The sequence below is a fragment of the Wyeomyia smithii genome, chromosome 3 (genome assembly GCF_029784165.1).
Source record: "Wyeomyia smithii strain HCP4-BCI-WySm-NY-G18 chromosome 3, ASM2978416v1, whole genome shotgun sequence".
NCBI classification, from domain to species: Eukaryota; Metazoa; Arthropoda; class Insecta; order Diptera; family Culicidae; genus Wyeomyia; species Wyeomyia smithii.
Window position 1 is genome coordinate 229,541,234 of NC_073696.1, and position 23,201 is coordinate 229,564,434.

Sequence of the window (23,201 nt, forward strand, 5' to 3'; positions counted from 1 at the left end):
TTTCGTAGTGTTTGGGGCAACCACTGTAAAAAATTAGAAAATAATAGGAACGGTGATATATCTTGTGATTCAATATATGTGCCAGCATTGAGAAAGACTGCGGCCCATTTCAGTGAACCGAGGCCACTGCTAGTTCTTGGTAACCTGTTGGAAATCAATACGACGGATGTGCCACGTTAGCGGAACCGTGCTTCGAGCGTTCATGACATAGGATTTCTCTGCGATGCGCTTACTTAACTGTTTGTTTGAAGTAGGTACCAGATGGAGACCAGCAAGAAAAACAAACAGGAACGAGCACAAACCTTCACAGGAAACAGTGTGGGTCAACATGGGCTATGTTGATAGTATGGAGATTAGGGTAGGTTTAACGATAGGGCCATCTCAAATACAGAGTAAGAAATCAGTAAATAGATCATTATTAGTTGTGCAGTCTCCTATGTTGTTTCTTTCACCCAGGAATATTCTCATTCTTTCAACTGGTGCAGTCGACTTGGGCTTGCTCTTGGCGTCAGTGACCTTTTCTTTGCCAGAAAGTGCTTTTGCGAGTAAATATAGAAGTGTTAAGAGGGAAAGCTCACGGAGGAAGCAAATGAATCTATCCACTGTATAAGGTGAGCAAACTCAAAGATATTTTAATTATTGAAATAGTGAATTCAGAGGTAAAAAGCGTGTGGACAATAATAATTACGGACATCCAAATCGCTCAGTTGCAAGGCTAAGGGCAACGGCATAATGGAGTTTAAAAATGTTCGAGGGAAATAAGTCAGATTTTCGACATTATAAAGCAATTACCAAGTTGTTTAATTTTCTGATTTAAGTCGGATTCAGGCCAACGGACAATGATATGCTATTGGGATAACGTACATATACGTGTGGTATATCTTTATAAAATGAAAAATATTATACTACACGATGTGGATCAGATTTACACCAACGTAGCAAAAGGAGGTTGTTGGGGCCACCCACAAATGTGTGTAATATAAAATGATTTGAAATCGGTTTAAACTAGGGTGGTTTACCGGTAAAACAAAAACCGGTAAAACCGATATTTTTTTCAATACCGAAATACCGGTATTAGAGAGGCGAAAAAACCGGTATTTTCGGTATTTTTCTTTAAATTGAAAAAAAAACTTGTCACAATATTCATAAATCATTGTTAGGCTACTGAATGCTACTCACTTAGGCAGGCTTTACAAATCACATGACGATGTATATGTATAATTAATACATTTATACAAAAGCAACATTAAATAATAGTTTACCCTTAACTATTTATCAATTTTTGTTATCTTTTTGTTTGTTCTGCTCGGATTCAGACGATGTGTTTGTATCGATAATATGTCAAAAAACTTCATATCAATAAAGCAAAACATTTTTTTTAAGTAGAACAGCTAATCTTTTCACACTCTTATACTCACAGTGGCAACGCGTGGGTTTTGAACCTGCCAGTTTAACTACAAATTATGAAAATAAAAAAAAAATATAAATAAATATCAATTTGGATATGGAATTCATTTTTTGCTGATATAAAGTGTTTACAGGATGAAATAATCAACCAATAAAGAATTTCATCCTAAAAATACTGCTCCTTGAAAAAGTGAAATTTGAATAGTTCAAACCTTCGTCGCCCGTACCGCAGCGGTCTTTTATTAGCAACTAGCTGAATGTACCCGGCCTCACTCGTGTAAAAGTTTCTGCTTTTTCCATAATTTTCTATATTTTTATATATGTTTTACCAACCTCTCATTTCAAACATTTATTTCTATTTCAGTTACAAACTTGTTCATATGCCACATTTTTCGTTTCTCCATCAGGAGCTAAAGTTAATAAAATAATTAGAATAATAAATAATTTGAACGAACTGTTCAAAAAGCATCGAACAGAATAAAGAAGTATGTGTCTTCTATTCATTCGGATTCGTAAAAAGTAATTCTGGTCTGATCGTAATTTCTTTTTTTTTTTTACTTCATTCATATACTCTTCTCAACAGTTTCAAATATTGTTTTTCTACGAATTTTAAAGTTATTCATGGTGGCGAACCAGCCTGTGGCTGAAAGCCACCTTAATATAGGAATAAAAAAAGGTATTCACTAATTTGAAACTAAGTTTTGCGATGTGAAAAAAAATTAAGTAAAAATCTGCGTGTTTTTTGTTATAACATTAGTTTCGAAATTATGTTCTTCGCAATCATATCCAGTTATCCAGTGTTGTATCTGGATCGTATACCACAAGAGATCAAAACAATGGTCGCAGAGGTCCTAATCTTACAAAAAAATCTGGATCGTAATGAAGCATAGGTACTCATAAATGCAAAAACATAATCATGCAGCGACACGTCCATACATAGATGCAACCCACATCTGTTCAACTGAAGAACCAAAAATGAGACAAAATCTCTTTATTTTCAGTATCGACATCTAGCGGTGGAGAGAACGCATTTTACACTCGAAATTTTATTACGCTTATATTCCATTCATTCAACAAAAGGACTGTATGAGCTCTCGCCGCTTTTTCGCCGAGGGAATCCTTTGTTCTCCATGGTACTGGTATAGCAAGGGTGCCTTTTCATGATAATCGTACAGTACCATCCGCATACGTGCAACGGTTTTTCTATAGATATATTTTTAATGAATTTCATTGTTGCCCAAGTTGAAAACTGGATATCTTGACTAACGACAATCATTTTTTTACATTGTACCTAATGTCGTAAGCAGTGCTGTGTATAGCGAGTCTGATATGCATTTCTAGCAATGTTAGGTATAAAAAACGGTACGAGAAAAAATATTGTCGTTGGTCGAGAAATTTAGTTTCTAAGTCCAACGAAAATATTCAAGTAAATCAACTAACAGGTTAAAATAGTTTCAACAGTCGCGAGGTGTACAATACAAAAAAATTGATTAAACAGTGTTTGAATGGTTGAAATGTTTTTAGTTTAATTTGTCCTATTGACGTTGATTGTGAATTATTACTGAATTTCCGCTTTAATCTCTTGAATGCGGTCCTGTCTTAACTTGATTTTGATAGATTCAACTATTCAAGATCACCTTTTTGCCTGGTCATTGAAACAAGAAATAATAATTTTTTGGTGCATGTTCAAACTATTGGAGCGAACTGTTCGAACGATGCACTGTAAAATCAATGTAGGATGGAACAGCAAAAAATGAATGCGAAAGCTTGGGCACCGATTTGCTGCAGAGTTTTGTTCGAAGTTGCCTATCTGTTCTGTGTGCAACCTGAAACGCTAAGCAAAAAATAAATTTCAAATCCAAATTTTATTCTCCGGCAGTGGCTTACTTCGGCAGGTTTTTGCATAAGACTGCGGCAGAAAACCGGCCGAAGACAACCACTACCGGAGAAATTCGACACCTTATATCTTTAATTATTTTTCAGTTTTATTTTAAATACCTAGTACAGAGAGAAGAAATGTGGTCCCCGTGGTTCTGTGGTTAGCGATATCGGTCAGCTAGCTAGCTCTAGCTTTTCGAGCTGGAAATTTTCTCAACTCAGCACTGGGGCACGGTGTATCGTTGTACTTATCCTACAACATGCAAAATGTGCCGAAAACAATATCGATAACGAATTCTCTCCACTAATCTAGTTGATCGAGACCGCATTAGCCACCCAGGCTAGCGTGCGATATTGTTGTTACAGAGAGAATGACATGCGTTTTTTCTTCGCGGACAATCATCATTACTTCCCCAAACTATGATTTTAAGAATTTTGTAGTTGAAAAAGTAGGTTTAAAGACCACGAGTCACCTCTGGTTTGTATTAATCCGAAAAAAATAAAAATACCGGTTTTACCGGTTTTTATTTTTATGAACACCGAAATACCGGTTTTTCGAAAAGTAATACCGACCACCCTAGTTTAAACCAACAGTGCCTGGTTAGTATCATAAAATGTACAAACTTCTATATTTGCATAGGAAGTTCATAATCATGAAAAAAAAAAGCAAGAAGTATTATTTGAATCGCAAAAAACGAGCAGCTTGACGGAACGGTATATTGTAAAATCAAAATAATAAATCTGCGTGTGTTTATTACCTGCCTCTTTCGCAATACGATAGTGATCCTAATTACACCACAACAACTGTTGTGAGAACAAGGATAACAATAACGCGGTTATCGTTTTTGTTGACGCAGGAGAAAAAAATCCTATTAAATTTAAAAGTCATAATTAATGACTAGAGATAAAAAAACATGACAAGATGAAGTCATTTGACAATTTGTAATTCAGAGTTTCAAAGCTTATAACTCTCGTGAAATAACGCAAAATAGACAAGCAACAATTCCGAACAATCCCAAGCCGTGGTGCTTTCGGCACAAAGTTCAAAGCTAGATAATCTGGATGTGTGTTTTACTACGCTGGACCCCGCATCTACATTCCAACACATTATGGACAATGTGCTGAGAGGACTCATTAGTTCTTTAAGGCCGATGTTCTGGAGGAGATTGTGGCTCCGGCACTTCGGGACCACTACGGGAAGGATCATTGCGCCTTTCAAAATATTATCCAAACGTGGTGTCGGGAGAATTCGACTGATTTTCTCGATAAGACTTTATGGCCTCTCAGCTACCCGATCGTAAATGCTGGCCAAGAAGAGCGAACATAAAGTGAGCACTATGGACCAATTTGAAAAGCTCATTTCCCAGATCTGGGACAAGATCCCGATAGACCAGGTGCGTGCCGCGTGTTTTTTTTTTGAAAAACGTCTCAAATTCATCATACAGTGCTGTGCTCCCATCTAATGTGTCGTAGAGGTTCTCGTTAAACACTGGTTCAATAAAAAATGATTCAGGAAAGAATATCTTGTGTTATAATTTTTTCAACACATTTTAAAGTGTATTCGAATTTATTGAACACCCTGTATGTTTGTATGTTGTGTTTTCTTTCATCAAACGCGTCGGTATGAAGCAAACCTGGTTGACAAGTATATTGACGAACTATGTTTTTCCTCTCCACTTCTTGATTATACTAAAACCTAAAACTAAGTAGTGAAAACTAAAACCTTCTAGATTTGAACAAAATGATAATCAGTTAAAGTTGGGAGATCCCATATAATGATAACAAGTTTAATAATGGATTTAAGGATGTAATAGTGAATGGTAACGGAGAACTAAAAGAAAAACCTAAATTAATCCACCTAGCGGTCAGACCCAGCCTTTCTCATTCATTTTATTTGTAAAAATAGATTTACATGAACCTTTCAATCCAATAAATGTATATTCACTCTTTAGGTTCTAAAATATTGATGTTGTAATCTATACATATAAAAATGTAGTTCGGTCTGTCTGTTTGATCCATATAGGCTCGAAAACTACCGAACCGATCGACGTGAAAATTTGTATGTAGGGGTTTTTGGTCCCGATAAAGGTTCCTATGATAGTTTGAGGCCCCTCCCTCTTCTGTAAAGGAAGGGTCTAATACAAATGAAACATAAATTTCTGCACAACTCAAGAACAAACCAAGCAAATGAAACCGAATTTGGCATGTGGATGTTTTAAAGGGTAACAAATATGTCCATAATGGTTCGACGCCTCTCCCTCTTCTGGAAGCACATGTTTCTGCACAAGTTTCTGCATATCTCGCGAACTAGTTAACAAAATGAAACCATATTTGGCAGGTGAATGTTTTTAGTGGTTACAAATATTTTCCATAATCGACCTCAGGCAACATTTTGGATTGTAAGATGGCAACTTCCGGTGTCTGGAAAACAGCCAAAAATGGACGATTTCCACCCAATATAATAATATACGGATAAAGAATGATACACAGGAGCTAAAATGGACCACAGATACCATTTTGAATTCTAAGATGGCGACATCCGATTTCGGAAAAACAGCGGCAAACCACCAAATACCACCCAATATGGGTATTTTCGGAATCGTAATGATGCACTGGAGCCACAAATTGACTTCAGACACCATTATGAATTGCAGGATGGCAAATTGTGGTTTCTGTGAGTATCTCCGGATCTAGAATGATACACAGCAGCTCAAATCGACCGCAGACCTCATTTTGGATTCTAGGTTGGCGACTTCCGGTTCCTGGGAAACAGACGAAAATGATCGAATTACACCCAATATGGGTGTTTCTTCAACCAGAATGACGCTCAGAGGCCAGAAATTATTTCAAATACCATTTTAAATCCAAGATGGCGACTTCCAAAACAGTCTAAAATAATCAAATACCATCCAATATGAGTATCTCTGGTACCAGAATGATGCAATGAGCCAACAATTGACCTCAGGCGCCATTTTGAATCGCTAAATGGCATCTTCTTGGAAATAGTCGAAAATGACCAAATAATACTCAATATGGATATTTTCGTAATCGAGATGATGCATAGAAACCAAACATTGACCCTGGACACCATTTTGAATTGAAAGACGGCCTCTTTTAGTTTGTGGAAAACAACCAAAATAACTAAAGTATTTCCGGTGTCAGATTGATGCCAGAAAATTTGCTGAATATGACCGAATACCATATGAATACATTCATAATTAAGGTGATGTACAGAAGCCAAAAGTCGAGGATGTTGTCATTTCGATAAAACCAATCATTTGAAACGATTTGTTATTTGACTTTGATCATATTCTATGGCCGATTCGTCGTGCATTTTCAGACTTTAAACACATCGCAAGGAATCAATGAATTTGGAACGTTCAAGTAGTACGATACCACATTTAAATTATGTTGAGGCCACATATATCAATCAAAGCAGGTATAGTTTTAAATAGTCTTTGAATTTCTTTTTTTTCCATAACTTTTGAGCCACATATCAAATTGTTATAAAGTATGTTATTTTTAAGTTCGAGAGATGACTCGTTCGTATGACACTAGTTATGTTCAAATAAGTCATGTAATCTTTGAGATAATAGACTTTCGTTGTTATATTAACAATTTAATACATAACGGTTGCTTAGGTTCGATTATAATCAAATGAAATGGGAACGTAAAGGGCAGCCAAACTTTGAAACCACGTGCTTAATCATGATTCATCAGTTAACCCTTAACTAGCCCGCTTATCTAATAATAATAGTGATCAAATCGGTTGTGTAGTTTCTGAGATAATGAAGTTTCGTAATTTTCACATTTCGGTACATTACAGACGAAGTTACTGTTCGATTACAGCAAAATTCTATAGAGTGTTATTAGGCAGCCAGACTTATTGATTTACACTAATTTTGCGGAAATCGGGTCAGCCATCTCTGAGAAAAGTGAGTGAGTCCAAGTAGTCTTCGGAATATGTTTCTTTGCATAGCTGGATTTCACATTTTTAAACATAACAGGCAAAGTAATAGTCCGATTGCAAAACAAATCAATAGGGTCTTATGAGGCAATTAGACCTTCCATTTGACACTGATTTTATGAAAATCGGTTCAGCCATCTCTGAGAAACATGAGTGAGATTAAGTAGTCTTCAAAACACGTTTCTTGTTATAACTTTTAAACCACAAGTTTAATCTTTATGAAATTTAAAAGTTAAGGGTGCTTTAGGTAGCCCGTTCATTTGAAACCAATTTTGTTCTAATCGGTTGTGTAGTTTTCGAGATAATGATGTTTCATGATTTTTACATTTTGATACATAACCTTTAAACTAAAAATCCGATTACAATGAAATTCAATAGGGTCTTATGGGACATCGAGACCTTTCATTTGCAATTAATTTCATGAAAATCGGTCCAGCCATCTCTGAGAAAAATGAGTGAGAATAAAAATCTGCACATACACACACACACACACACACACACACACACACACATACAGAAAATGCTCAGCTCGTCGAGCTGAGTCGAGTGATATATGCCATTCGGCACTTTGGAGCACTTTCATACTTTCGGTCTTGCAAGTGATTGCTATACCTTTCTAGGAGAAAGGCAAAAACACAAAATGACGTTCATATAAAACGTAATGATTTAAAATCTGAAACAAAGTCTACACCAGCTGACAGCGTACCTTAAAATATAAAACGCCTGACATTGGTGTTTATTACGGGAGTCACTTCACAGAGGAAACAGAGTAAAGCGAATAACCCTATCACAGCATTCACGTAAGTGAGAAAAACGTCGCAAAGTGACATCTGCTGTGAAATCTGAGTTATTATGAGTGCAAAAGGAAAAACAAACTTTTCGCGTAAAATTTTTTCACGACCATTTTAAACGGTGAATTGATTTCACGGAGATGGGATAACTTCAGGACCGGATTAAAGCTTGTGTGGCTCGGGAACTAAGTAACATGTGGGGACAGCGGCGGATTAAGGCGTCCCCTGCTCGTCAATCATTAGAGGGCGCCAAATGTGTGGGAGCTCAAAGATTAAAGAAAAAAAAAACAAAATTCAAGCCACAATAATAAGTTGAATGTGCAGCAAATTTAGTTGGCTATTTTTCGGGTTTGTTAATCGAGTCAATAAAAACGCTCCCAATTGTTCAATATGTGCGAGATTGGAACGGAAGGTTGCGTCCGGATTTCGGTCCAGTTCGGTCGAGAATCGTAACAAGCTCATTCCGGTCTGTTATAAATCCGGCTCCGATTGGCTCCGTTCCGGTCCACCCAAAGTGTAGGAACGAGCAAGCGCCATTTTAACGAAAATAAATCAGCAAGTCTATTATGCATGTTAGAAACAGTTTGATTGACTTAAAACCTTTCAAATGAAGTTTTGTTGTGAAATTTTACTTGACTTCCTAAAGTGTTGTTTTTGTCAAATTGAAAGTGACACGTTGTTTCTCAACCACTGAATATGTACTTTTGATGTTTCTTTGAAACATTGATTATACAGCAAATTAAAATGCGTTTTTTGTATAATACAGGTCGATTACCCGGAATGTTAAAAAAAACATTCTGTATAATTGAATCCCAGAAAAAAATTTCAAATTTGCGATTAACGAACATAAAATAAATTTTTTTTTTATTTCACTTGAATGATGCAGTGGCGTAATCGGAAATTATTTCTAAGGCGAAAAGGGGTAAAATCTCGAAGAGCAAAAAATAAATTGAACATTGATTACACAGTGCAACATTTTTTTTGCCTTGACTTCTATGTATGATTTTTTGATGAAGTTTGATGCGAAAATAAATTTCCCGGAGTTTGAACATATTTCAACTTAAGGGGCAACAATGGCGCCATTTTGAATTTTTGAGAAATTGGAAATTTTTTATGTTTTTTCGACGCCATTTTGTTTTAAGACCAAATATCAAAATTCTAAGAGTTTGTCCACATATTAGCATCGTTTTACCCATCTTTTGAAAAAAAAAATAACAGATCTTAAATTGAACAAAAACTGAGCTCAAAATGGTGATTCTACGAAACCGGTTTTGGCATAGTTTTAGTGTATTTCACAAAGCAAAATAATATCGATTATTTCTGAGCATTAATGGTAATTCTCTAATATCTTAAAGTGGTAGTCAAATTATATTTGATTTTGAGTAAAAAAGTCTCAGAAATCGAATGGTAGGTGTCTGATCTACGTAAAATGACAGCAGATAAACCTATTTTTCGAACGATGCACTGTAAAATCAATGTAGGATGGAACAGCAAAAAATGAATGCGAAAGCTTGGGCACCGATTTGCTGCAGAGTTTTGTTCGAAGTTGCATATCTGTTCTGTGTGCAACCTGAAACGCTAAGCAAAAAAAAAATTTCAAATCCAAATTTTATTCTTCGGCAGTGGCTTACTTCGGCAGGTTTTTGCATAAGACTGCGGCAGAAAACCGGCCGAAGACAACCACTACCGGAGAAGTTCGACACCTTATATCTTTAATTATTTTTCAGTTTTATTTTTAATACCTAGTACAGAGAGAAGAAATGTGGTCCCCGTGGTTCTGTGGTTAGCGATATCGGTCAGCTAGCTAGCTCTAGCTTTTCGAGCTGGAAATTTTCTCAACTCAGCACTGGGGCACGGTGTATCGTTGTACTTATCCTACAACATGCAAAATGTGCCGAAAACAATATCGATAACGAATTCTCTCCACTAATCTAGTTGATCGAGACCGCATTAGCCACCCAGGCTAGCGTGCGATATTGTTGTTACAGAGAGAATGACATGCGTTTTTTTTTCGCGGACAATCAAACTCAAACTATGATTTTAAGAATTTTGTAGTTGAAAAAGTAGGTTTAAAGACCACGAGTCACCTCTGGTTTGTATTAATCCGAAAAAAATAAAAATACCGGTTTTACCGGTTTTTATTTTTATGAACACCGAAATACCGGTTTTTCGAAAAGTAATACCGACCACCCTAGTTTAAACCAACAGTGCCTGGTTAGTATCATAAAATGTACAAACTTCTATATTTGCATAGGAAGTTCATAATCATGAAAAAAAGCAAGAAGTATTATTTGAATCGCAAATAACGAGCAGCTTGACGGAACGGTATATTGTAAAATCAAAATAATAAATCTGCGTGTATTTATTACCTGCCTCTTTCGCAATACGATAGTGATCCTAATTACACCACGACAACTGTTGTGAGAACAAGGATAACAATAACGCGGTTATCGTTTTTGTTGACGCTGGAGAAAAAAATCCTATTAAATTTAAAAGTCATAATTAATGACTAGAGATAAAAAAAACATGACAAGATAAAGTCATTTGACAATTCGTAATTCAGAGTTTCAAAGCTTATAACTCTCGTGAAATAACGCAAAATAGGCAAGCAACAATTCCGAACAATCCCAAGCCGTGGTGCTTTCGGCACAAAGTTCAAAGCTAGATAATCTGGATATGTGTTTTACTACGCTGGACCCCGCATCTACATTCCAACACATTATGGACAATGTGCTGAGAGGACTCATTAGTTCTTTAAGGCCGATGTTCTGGAGAAGATTGTGGCTCCGGCACTTCGGGACCACTACGGGAAGGATCATTGCGCCTTTCAAAATATTATCCAAACGTGGTGTCGGGAGAATTCGACTGATTTTCTCGATAAGACTTTATGGCCTCTCAGCTACCCGATCGTAAATGCTGGCCAAGAAGAGCGAACATAAAGTGAGCACTATGGACCAATTTGAAAAGCTCATTTCCCAGATCTGGGACAAGATCCCGATAGACCAGGTGCGTGCCGCGTGTTTTTTTTTTGAAAAACGTCTCAAATTCATCATACAGTGCTGTGCTCCCATCTAATGTGTCGTAGAGGTTCTCGTTAAACACTGGTTCAATAAAAAATGATTCAGGAAAGAATATCTTGTGTTATAATTTTTTCAACACATTTTTAAAGTGTATTCGAATTTATTGAACACCCTGTATGTTTGTATGTTGTGTTTTCTTTCATCAAACGCGTCGGTATGAAGCAAACCTGGTTGACAAGTATATTGACGAACTATGTTTTTCCTCTCCACTTCTTGATTATACTAAAACCTAAAACTAAGTAGTGAAAACTAAAACCTTCTAGATTTGAACAAAATGATAATCAGTTAAAGTTGGGAGATCCCATGTAATGATAACAAGTTTAATAATGGATTTAAGGATGTAATGGTGAATGGTAACGGAGAACTAAAAGAAAAACCTAAATTAATCCACCTAGCGGTCAGACCCAGCCTTTCTCATTCATTTTATTTGTAAAAATAGATTTACATGAACCTTTCAATCCAATAAATGTATATTCACTCTTTAGGTTCTAAAATATTGATGTTGTAATCTATACATATAAAAATGTAGTTCGGTCTGTCTGTTTGATCCATATAGGCTCGAAAACTACCGAACCGATCGACGTGAAAATTTGTATGTAGGGGTTTTTGGTCCCGATAAAGGTTCCTATGATAGTTTGAGGCCCCTCCCTCTTCTGTAAAGGAAGGGTCTAATACAAATGAAACATAAATTTCTGCACAGCTCAAGAACAAACCAAGCAAATGAAACCGAATTTGGCATGTGGATGTTTTAAAGGGTAACAAATATGTCCATAATGGTTCGACGCCTCTCCCTCTTCTGGAAGCACATGTTTCTGCACAAATTTCTGCATATCTCGCGAACTAGTTAACAAAATGAAACCATATTTGGCAGGTGAATGTTTTTAGTGGTTACAAATATGTTCCATAATCGACCTCAGGCAACATTTTGGATTGTAAGATGGCAACTTCCGGTTTCTGGAAAACAGCCAAAAATGGACGATTTCCACCCAATATAATAATATACGGATAAAGAATGATACACAGGAGCTAAAATGGACCACAGATACCATTTTGAATTCTAAGATGGCGACATCCGATTTCGGAAAAACAGCGGCAAACCACCAAATACCACCCAATATGGGTATTTTTGGAATCGTAATGATGCACTGGAGCCACAAATTGACTTCAGACGCCATTATGAATTGCAGGATGGCAAATTGTGGTTTCTGTGAGTATCTCCGGATCTAGAATGATACACAGCAGCTCAAATCGACCGCAGACCTCATTTTGGATTCTAGGTTGGCGACTTCCGGTTCCTGGGAAACAGACGAAAAAGATCGAATTACACCCAATATGGGTGTTTCTTCAACCAGAATGACGCTCAGAGGCCAGAAATTATTTCAAATACCATTTTAAATCCAAGATGGCGACTTCCAAAACAGTCTAAAATAATCAAATACCATCCAATATGAGTATCTCTGGTACCAGAATGATGCAATGAGCTAACAACTGACCTCAGGCACCATTTTGAATCGCTAAATGGCATCTTCTTGGAAATAGTCGAAAATGACCAAATAATACTTACTCAATATGGATATTTTCGTAATCGAGATGATGCATAGAAACCAAACATTGACCCTGGACACCATTTTGAATTTAAAGACGGCCTCTTTTAGTTTGTGGAAAACAACCAAAATGACTAAAGAATTCTCAATATGAGTATTTCCGGTGTCAGATTGATGCCAGAAAATTTGCTGAATCTGACCGAATACCATATGAATACATTCAGAATTAAGGTGATGTACAGAAGCCAAAAGTCGAGGATGTTGTCATTTCGATAAACTCAATCATTTCAAACGATTTGTTATTTGACTTTGATCATATTCTATGGCCGATTTGTCGTGCATTTTCAGACTTTAAACACATCGCAAGGAATCAATGAATTTGGAACGTTCAAGTAGTACGATACCACATTTAAATTATGTTGAGGCCACATATATCAATCAAAGCAGGTATAGTTTTAAATAGTCTTTGAATTTCTTTTTTTTCCATAACTTTTGAGCCACATATCAAATTGTTATGAAGTTTGTTATTTGTAAGTTCGAGAGATGACTCGTTCGTATGACACTAGTTATGTTCAAATAAGTCATGTAATCTTTGAGATAATAGACTTTCGTTGTTTTATTAACAATTTAATACATAACGGTTGCTTAGGTTCGATTATAATCAAATGAAATGGGAACGTAAAGGGCAGCCAAACTTTGAAACCACGTGCTTAATCATGATTCATCAGTTAACCCTTAACTAGCCCGCTCATCTAATAATAATAGTGATCAAATCGGTTGTGTAGTTTCTGAGATAATGAAGTTTCGTGATTTTCACATTTCGGTACATTACAGACGAAGTTACAGTTCGATTACAGCAAAATTCTATAGAGTGTTATTAGGCAGCTAGACTTATTGATTTACACTAATTTTGCGGAAATCGGGTCAGCCATCTCTGAGAAAAGTGAGTGAGTTCAAGTAGTCTTCGGAATATGTTCCTTTTCATAGCTGGATTTCACATTTTTTAACATAACAGGCAAAATAATAGTCTGATTGCAAAACAAATCAATAGGGTCTTATGGGGCAACTATACCTTCCATTTGACACTGATTTTATGAAAATCGGTTCAGCCATCTCTGAGAAACATGAGTGAGATTAAGTAGTCTTCAGAACACGTTTCTTGTCATAACTTTTAAACCACAAGTTTAATCTTTATGAAATTTTAAAGTTAAGGGTATTTTAGGTAGCCCGTTCATTTGAAACCAATTTTGTTCTAATCGGTTGTGTAGTTTTTGAGATAATGATGTTTCATGATTTTTACATTTTGATACATAACCTATAAACTAAAAATCCGATTACAACGAAATTCAATAGGGTCCTCTTTCATTTGCAGTTAATTTCATGAAAATCGGTCCAGCCATCTCTGAGAAAAATGAGTGAGAATAAAAATCTGCACATACACACACACACACACACACACACACACACACACACACATACAGAAAATGCTCAGCTCGTCGAGCTGAGTCGAGTGATATATGCCATTCGGCACTTTGGAGCACTTTCATACTTTCGGTCTTGCAAGTGATTGCTATACCTTTCTAGGAGAAAGGCAAAAACACAAAATGACGTTCATATAAAACGTAATGATTTAAAATCTGAAACAAAGTCTACACCAGCTGACAGCGTACCTTAAAATATAAAACGCCTGACATTGGTGTTTATTACGGGAGTCACTTCACAGAGGAAACAGAGTAAAGCGAATAACCCTATCACAGCATTCACGTAAGTGAGAAAAACGTCGCAAAGTGACATCTGCTGTGAAATCTGAGTTATTATGAGTGCAAAAGGAAAAACAAACTTTTCGCGTGAAATTTTTTCACGACCATATTAAACGGTGAATTGATTTCACGGAGATGGGATAACTTCAGGACCGGATTAAAGCTTGTGCGGCTCGGGAACTAAGTAACATGTGGGGACATCGGCGGATTAAGGCGTCCCCTGCTCGTCAATCATTAGAGGGCGCCAAATGTGGGAGCTTAAAGATTGAAAAAAAAAAAACAAAATTCAAGCCACAATAATAAGTTGAATGTGCAGCAAATTTAGTTGGCTATTTTTCGGGTTTGTTAATCGAGTCAATAAAAACGCTCCCAATTGTTCAACATGTGCGAGATTGGAACGGAAGGTTGCGTCCGGATTTCGGTCCAGTTCGGTCGAGAATCGTAACAAGCTCATTCCGGTCTGTTATAAATCCGGCTCCGATTGGCTCCGTTCCGGTCCACCCAAAGTGTAGGAACGAGCAAGCGCCATTTTAATGAAAATAAATCAGCAAGTCTATTATGCATGTTAGAAACAGTTTGATTGACTTAAAACCTTTCAAATGAAGTTTTGTTGTGAAATTTTACTTGACTTCCTAAAGTGTTGTTTTTGTCAAATTGAAAGTGACACGTTGTTTCTCAACCACTGAATATGTACTTTTGATGTTTCTTTGAAACATTGATTATACAGCAAATTAAAATGCGTTTTTTGTATAATACAGGTCGATTACCCGGAATGTTAAAAAAAACATTCTGTATAATTGAATCCCAGAAAAAAATTTCAAATTTGCGATTAACGAACATAAAATAAATATTTTTTTTTATTTCACTTGAATGATGCAGTGGCGTAATCGGAAATTATTTCTAAGGCGAAAAGGGGTAAAATCTCGAAGAGCAAAAAATAAATTGAACATTGATTACACAGTGCAACATTTTTTTTGCCTTGACTTCTATGTATGATTTTTTGATGAAGTTTGATGCGAAAATAAATTTCCCGGAGTTTGAACATATTTCAACTTAAGGGGCAACAATGGCGCCATTTTGAATTTTTGAGAAATTGGAAATTTTTTATGTTTTTTCGACGCCATTTTGTTTTAAGACCAAATATCAAAATTCTAAGAGTTTGTCCACATATTAGCATCGTTTTACCCATCTTTTGAAAAAAAAAAAAATAACAGATCTTAAATTGAACAAAAACTGAGCTCAAAATGGTGATTCTACGAAACCGGTTTTGGCATAGTTTTAGTGTATTTCACAAAGCAAAATAATATCGATTATTTCTGAGCATTAATGGTAATTCTCTAATATCTTAAAGTGGTAGTCAAATTATATTTGATTTTGAGTAAAAAAGTCTCAGGAATCGAATGGTAGGTGTCTGATCTACGTAAAATGACAGCAGATAAACCTATTTTTGTATTGTAGGGGAATTGAGGCAAAATCGACATTTTGCTCACATTTTACGTAAATTAGACACCTACCATTCGATTTCTGAGACTTTTTTACTCAAGATAAGATATAATTTGACTACCACTTTAAGATATTAGCGAATTACCATTAATGCTTAGAAATAATCGATATTATTTTGCTTTGTGAAATACACTGAAACTATGCTAAACCGGTTTCGTAGAATCACCGTTTTGAGCTCAGTTTTTGTCCGATTTAAGATCTGTTTTTTTCAAAAGATGGGTAAAACGATGCTTATATGTGGACAAACTCTTAGAATGTTGATATTTGGTCTTAAAACAAAATGGCATCGAAAAAACATTAAATTTTTCCAGTTTCTCAAAAATTCAAAATGGCGCCATTGTTGCCCCTTAAGTTGAAATATGTTCAAACTCGGGGAAATTTAGTTTTGCATTAAAATACACAAAAAAAAATTATATATTTGGCTTCTATATATAAGGAAAGAGAAAAAAGTCAATTTTTGTTGCACTGTGCAATCATCATATCATGACAATGAGCGCTGACGGAGACAGAAGGCTTCCATACCGTACTTCACGCATATGTATATGTAGGAAATATTGATCGGAACTTGCGTAACGTATTTATTGGATGCCATTGTCGTTCTAACTACGGCTTGCGATATTTAAAAACTACCATCAAACGACGCGAAACGGTGCTATTTTTAATTGAGACGCTAAAGGAAAGGAAAGAGTCTCTCTCTCCGTCACTCTGTCCGTCGATTGAAATAGTCATTAGTTTCATTGGAAATGATCCGATGAACAACAGACGGGAAAGAGGGAAAGAAGTGATTTGTTGACAGTAGCCGAAAGGAATCAAGTGAAAATGAAACTGTTCGAATCGAAATGACAGCGCGATATCAGTTTCACTGTTTTGTTTCGAAAATGTAGAGCCCTGGTCCGGATAACCAAGGCCGACCTGTACTTAGCTGCGAAAAATAAATATATTTATTCATTGCATATTTCATAGAATGCATTTACTAAAATCATTGCACTTTGTAGAAATGAAAACTTGCAAAAATCGTTGTAAATTTGCCAAACATGTTCCTTTTCAGAATAAACACCATGTCAATAACACAGAGCGACAATTTTTTTGCCTTGGTTCCATGTATGATTTTTGATGAAGTTTGATGCGAAAATAAACTTCCCGGAGTTTGAACATATTTCACCTTAAGGGGCAACAATGGCGTCATTTTGAATTTTTGAGAAACTGATATATATCGATATTATTTTGCTTTGTGAAATATACTAAAACTATGCCAAAACCGGTTTCGTAGAATCACCGTTTTGAGCTCAGTTTTTGCCCGATTTAAGATCTGTTTTTTTCAAAAGATGGGTAAAAAGATGCTAATATGTGAACAAACTCTTGGAATTTTGATATTTGGTCTTAAAACAAAATGGCGTCGAAAAAACATCAAAAATCACCGGTTTCTCGAAAATTCAAAATGGCGCCATTGTTGCCCCTTAAGTTGAAATATGTTCAAACTCGGGGAAATTTAGTTTTGCATAAAAATACACAAAAAATTACATATAGAAGCCAAGGCAGAAAAAAAGTCAATTTTTGTTGCACTGTGTAATTAATTAAATCTACTATATTTTACTCTCACGTAGTTGACGATATGTCATGAATTTTTAAATGGATGATCTCCTGATCATTAGAGCTTCACGAAACTTAGCCTTAATGGACTGAACTGGAAACTCTTTCGTCAAGGTTCTTTGTGTCAACTGAATTTGTTTTTAATTCAACTATTTCATAATTTTTCATTATTTTTTAACTGCTGAACTGATTTAGCGAGTAGCGGGTGTTTAACGATTTTTAATTAAGATTTACACAATAATACTTAAGGAAAACGCCAATTGGCAACCGGCCATGCTAAGTTCTAGTGATGTTCAAAATTGATTACAGTTAATATCATGTTGATATGAGCTTCTCGGCGTTCTAGGAAATTCCCAAAATTTTAGACTGTCGTGGTTTGTCATTATTAGATTGCTGTCTTGCTTGGTTATGGACGCTTGGTTTTTCAAACAAACATTACATTTTTTATCTTTCCAACCACAATTTCTAGCTAAACATTTCAAAAGGTCCTATCTGCTTTCATAGTTTTTCCGGAGCGTCTCTTGATTTTGGTAATGGTGCAGATTTAGTAACTCTCCCAAGCTTGGTTTTCGTTCAGAAGACTAGAGTGATCCCTCCGCTATCAACCTGTGCAAATAACGTGTCATAAAAGGTGTTTAATAGGTTGTGGTGATTGAATAAAAGTGATCGATCAAAAAATTGATCAAAGCAGATAGGACCTTTTTAAATGTTTCTCTAGATATAATTGAAAAAAAAAAAGAGATTTGAATAAAAACATAATTTACGCTTTAAAAAATTATTAGGACATTATGAGAGATTATATAAATAAATGAACAAAAGATATGTTTAATAATGTTTAAAAATATTGTGCCGTGTCAAATAAATGTTGTGAACAAAAAAAAATTAATTGATTAACTTTTTAAACTATGGCGTAGCTTAAAAATGTGAAAAATTTGGAAAAATAAAAAAATACTTTCTAGCACGCTATACTCCGATTGGATACATTTTTATTTTGGTTAGGGTGGTTTGTAGACCCTAATGAAAAACAAGTTTAAAATTTCTAATGAATATTATAATAATTTACAACTGGTTTGGAAAGAGTTTTGCAAATGACCAGAAGCCAGTTTTAGTATATTCCATACTAAGCCCTCGGTTGCCCTAAAAACGGATAAGTCCTAGAAGGTCGATTTTTGACCAAAAATATTTTTTCGAGATAACACTAGATATCGACGTTTTAAGTATTTTTAAGTCATTTGGCATCGAAAAAAAAGTTTTGTTTTTCTCTTGTTAGATTTTCGATAGTCGAAAAATCACAACTATGAGCGCTTTGAGGCCAGCTAGCTGGCATCCCGCCATGTTTCGAGGACTAATATCTCAGCGTGTGTGTAAACGAAATAGCATATCACCGCCACTTTTCATACGCATAACATAGCATCTGTCAATGGGGCCTGCAAATCGCGGATCCGCTGCGATGTTAGCTGCGATGAAACAAAGCAAATAAGATAGAGATGCCAGCTAGCTGTTTGAGGCACTCCTAAATCATGTCCAATTGAGTTGAATTTTATATAGATGTTTTTTTAGGCCAACCGTGTAAAAATGACAACAGCCTACTATAGTCTGTTACTTACTGTAAAAGTTTTTACGCGAAGACGGAAAATCGTGCAAAAGAAAAACGTGTAAACAAACCGCGTTATTTGAGAAAACGACGTAAAAAAAATCGCGTTATTTGAGAAAACGACGTAAAAAAGAACTCCGTTCTGGTCCGGTTCGGAATTAAATCAAACATTTTCAGTTATCAAAATTTCAATAAACGACGCTATAATGCAATGTTTGTAATAGATGTCTCATCCTTTCGACAACTCTGCTCGCGTCAGTTTTAAGCAGCCCTATGGCATCGCGCTTTGTTTCGAAGGCTAACATCTTAACGTGTGTATAAACGAGATAGTGTTTACCGTCACTTATCATACACCTTCATATGACAACTGACAGCGGACACACATGGTTTTAAGCCCTGGACATGAGTTCATTGTCGTTAACTGTTACTCGGTATAGGGATGTCAGTTTCTTGGTTTTAAGTCTTCATGTATTCCAACAAATCAAAATCTTTCTGGTAACATTTGTGTTGCTAATTCTTCACCAATTCTAAGACTGACGTTAACAAAGTGGTTCGTATATTACGAAAATAGCGATCGCCACTATGGTAATATCGAAGATAAAATAAAATAAAAATAACTTATAACTTATAACTGTTGCAAAAATGTACAATTTTTTTTGAGTAACTAATTTATGGTCATCATATACGAGAGATAAACTTTTAATCATCAGCAGCAGCATTGCAGTTTTTCCTCGAATGCACACGAATAGGAATGTACAAATAGAAGTGTACTGCTGCAGTACAAATAGAAGTGTATTGCTAAAAAGTACGAATAGAAGTGCATCGCTGTAATTATAGACGACGAGGGACCTGCGGCTTCACATACACTGTACGGTACTGTTGCTTTTACCAGCAAGTTTTCTTCCAAGACATCAGTTTATATTACGTTCTAACAGCAGTTTTAGAAATTGTTCATGAAAAATGGTTGTTTCAAACTTTTTGGAAAACCTTTAAGGTATTAGTCTAAGTTCATAGAAGCAAACATAAACTGACCTATTGGGACGGGGAAACTGTCAATTTTTCTTGGACCTTGATACAGATAATATCAATATTCACGTCGTCTGTGCTAGGAATGCTCGCATGTTAATGATTATTATAGAATGCAGAACGAGAACATGCAATACAGTGGCTCGCGAGGAGGATACTGAGACCCGTGAGGACACAGGCGGTGGGTTGCTGCGCCTCGTCTGCTAAATGCGGGCATGCTGCAGCTGCAGCAGCAGATTGATTGACAGCAGCGCAGCATCAACGGCATATTAAAGTGGTTGCTATATTGCGGGAGAGCCAACAATCTTTAAAAAAGGGCCCCGCAACACCAGCAGCTTCCACTACTCCAACAGCTGCCACACCATCCTGGAGCAGCTGCCGCAACCCTAGCACTGGCAAATTTTGCGTTGGGGGAGTTTTGCAATTCACGATAGGGTGAGCCAAGTGCTTGTCTACATTTCGGAAATCTGTCGATAATTTTTACAGCTCAAGGAATTGGACAATAGCGAGATTCTAGAGCTTTGACCGCTTTGAAGAACGATTTCCTGAATATATAACGTTAGGCTGAATAAAAACAAATTTTACTGATATCTATATATATTCGTATATAGGTCCGATTTTTTTTACAAGTTGTATGAAAGTTGGAGATACAACTCTGAATTGTCGTTCATTTTTTAATCATTTCAGGCATTAAATACAATTCATGACAACCGATCATTTGAAACACCTTTCTCGTAACGATTTCTCTTTTATTTTTAGGCCCGAGAGCGAGCTCCGCCTCAAGCCGATGGAGATCAACAAAGATGAATCGAAGCGCTGCTCTCAGTGCCGGCAACGTTGAGAAGGCTCAGAAGTTTCTGGAGAAATCCCAACATCTGTACCCGACCAAGGAAGCCAAAGATCTGCTGCGGCGAGTTCGGCACGCTGGTTCGACACGTACCGGTACCACCGCCCGACGCAGAACGCTCAACAAGGACACCGACAAACAGCAGGAACCAAAACTTAACGTTGACTACACGCAGGACCAGCTGGAGATAGTCAAGCGTATCACGAAATGTATGAATTACTATGAAATCCTGAGCGTGACCAAAGCAGCAATGGATTCGGACATTAAGAAAGCTTACAAAAAGCTAGCACTGCAGCTACACCCGGACAAGAATAAAGCGCCAGGGGCAGTGGAAGCTTTTAAAGCACTGAGTATCGCAGTGGCCACCCTCACTGTCGCGCGAAAGCGTAAGGAGTATGATTTTTACGGTAAACAGGAAAATACTAGTCACTTCTACTCGAACCATCACTATTACCAGTACAACTTCGAAAGATGTTCTTCGTTTAATATGTTTTTTGAGGGCGGCCAAGCACGCCCTACAACACAGTCGAGAAGTCTACCCAGTTTGATACTCGGTTTGCTACTGTGCTTCATAGTAGTCTTGATGATGCTGGCAACTCTCTTCTCGTCCGATCCACTGTACAGTTTGCAGCAAACGCCGTGAGTGTTTGCATGAAGTGTTTTCCCCGATGTCATCTCGAATTAAACCTATATTCTTTTTGTTTTTTTTTTTCAATTTTAGAAAATACTCTGTTCAACGCCGAACATTGAATTTGAAGATACCGTTCTATGTCAGGGATAACTTCGTCAGCGACTATCAGAGCTCCCTAAGCTGGCAGGAGCACTCGGTCGAGAAGGAATATATCATGCATAAGAAGCGTACATGTCACAATGAACATCGAGATGCTATGATGACACGGGCCAGAAGCTTCGGCAGCTTGAGCCAGGTTAATGAGGCCCAACAACTTAAAACGCCTTCATGTGAAGCACTGTTAAAGCTAGGCGTTTACTAATCAATTGTTTGGACAGATAACAAAATGCCGAAAACTTATTCTACAAATATTCATATATTAACTACTGGCTTATCCTTTGCAACGTTTAGCGAAGAGGGTTGCAATAAAATTTTATTATGGGTCTGAAACGTTGTACTTGATTGATTTGGACATGACAATTAAACTCGAACTTGACATATGCCTAAATTTGACCCTTATTTATATATATATATATATATATATATATATATATATATATATATATATATATATATATATATATATATATATAATATATATATATATATATATATATATATATATATATATATATATATATATATATATATATATATATATATATATATATATATATATATATATATATATATATATATATATATATATATATATATATATATATATATATGTATATATAAATATATTAAATTATAGCTTCATTTACAGAAATCGAGTAGACTCGACTCGATCATGTATTTTTAACCCTCTAGTGCCCAAAGCCGCCTTTAGACGGTCTTCAGTGAAACCTCTAAAAAGCTTCAATCAATGCTTATAAAACATGTTTATGAAGTTTTATAGTGATTTTTTCGTAGTTTAACCTAGACGGAGCAAGAAGTTTACTGGTTGTCTATTTTGGGCCTAAAATAGGCCTAGATTGTGTTCCCAGTATTTTAAAACTCCAGTTATTCCTTTCGCTTATTCCGATAATCCTCCAACGACTGCTGGTTTTCGAACCACTTGGTTCGCTTATCGATGGTAAGTAAATATTCTTTGGTTCGCCTTTCCAAGCGGCGTTTGGCCAAGTCCTGAGACCGCTTGTGCCCCTATGGCTCGCAGGGCTTCGGCAGCATTGACTACTCTCATATCAGTTACCGTTATTGTTTTTCGGAGAAAATGGTTCGGGGTTATCGTTTCTTCATTGGCTGACTCTTGTGTCACGTACGTTAACGTGAGATGTCACTAGTTGAATCGAAACCGGACCCATCAGCAGAGCCAATGGGTAGACCGCGATGCACTTTGTACTAGATGCACTGTTGAGTGACTTGAAAGATTACCCTTCAGATATCCGGAATCCAGAACCGCTCTGGCGAAGCTCGTTTACTACGGTCCCCCGATCGGCATGTCCGAAGTTCTCGTGTTAAAGATGTATCAGTTTTTCCGCTAGCTTATGCTTCCGGGAGAGAATAATTGGAAATCTCTTGTCGAACGGCATGCCGGTAGT

The 23,201-nt window shown here is 36.3% G+C and overlaps 1 pseudogene; it reads left to right on the top strand.

Moving 5' to 3' along the window:
* The first annotated feature begins 60 nt into the window (after window positions 1-60).
* On the top strand, window positions 61-22,091 carry LOC129731673 (dnaJ homolog subfamily B member 12-like; annotated as a pseudogene).
* The last annotated feature ends 1,110 nt before the right edge of the window (window positions 22,092-23,201 follow it).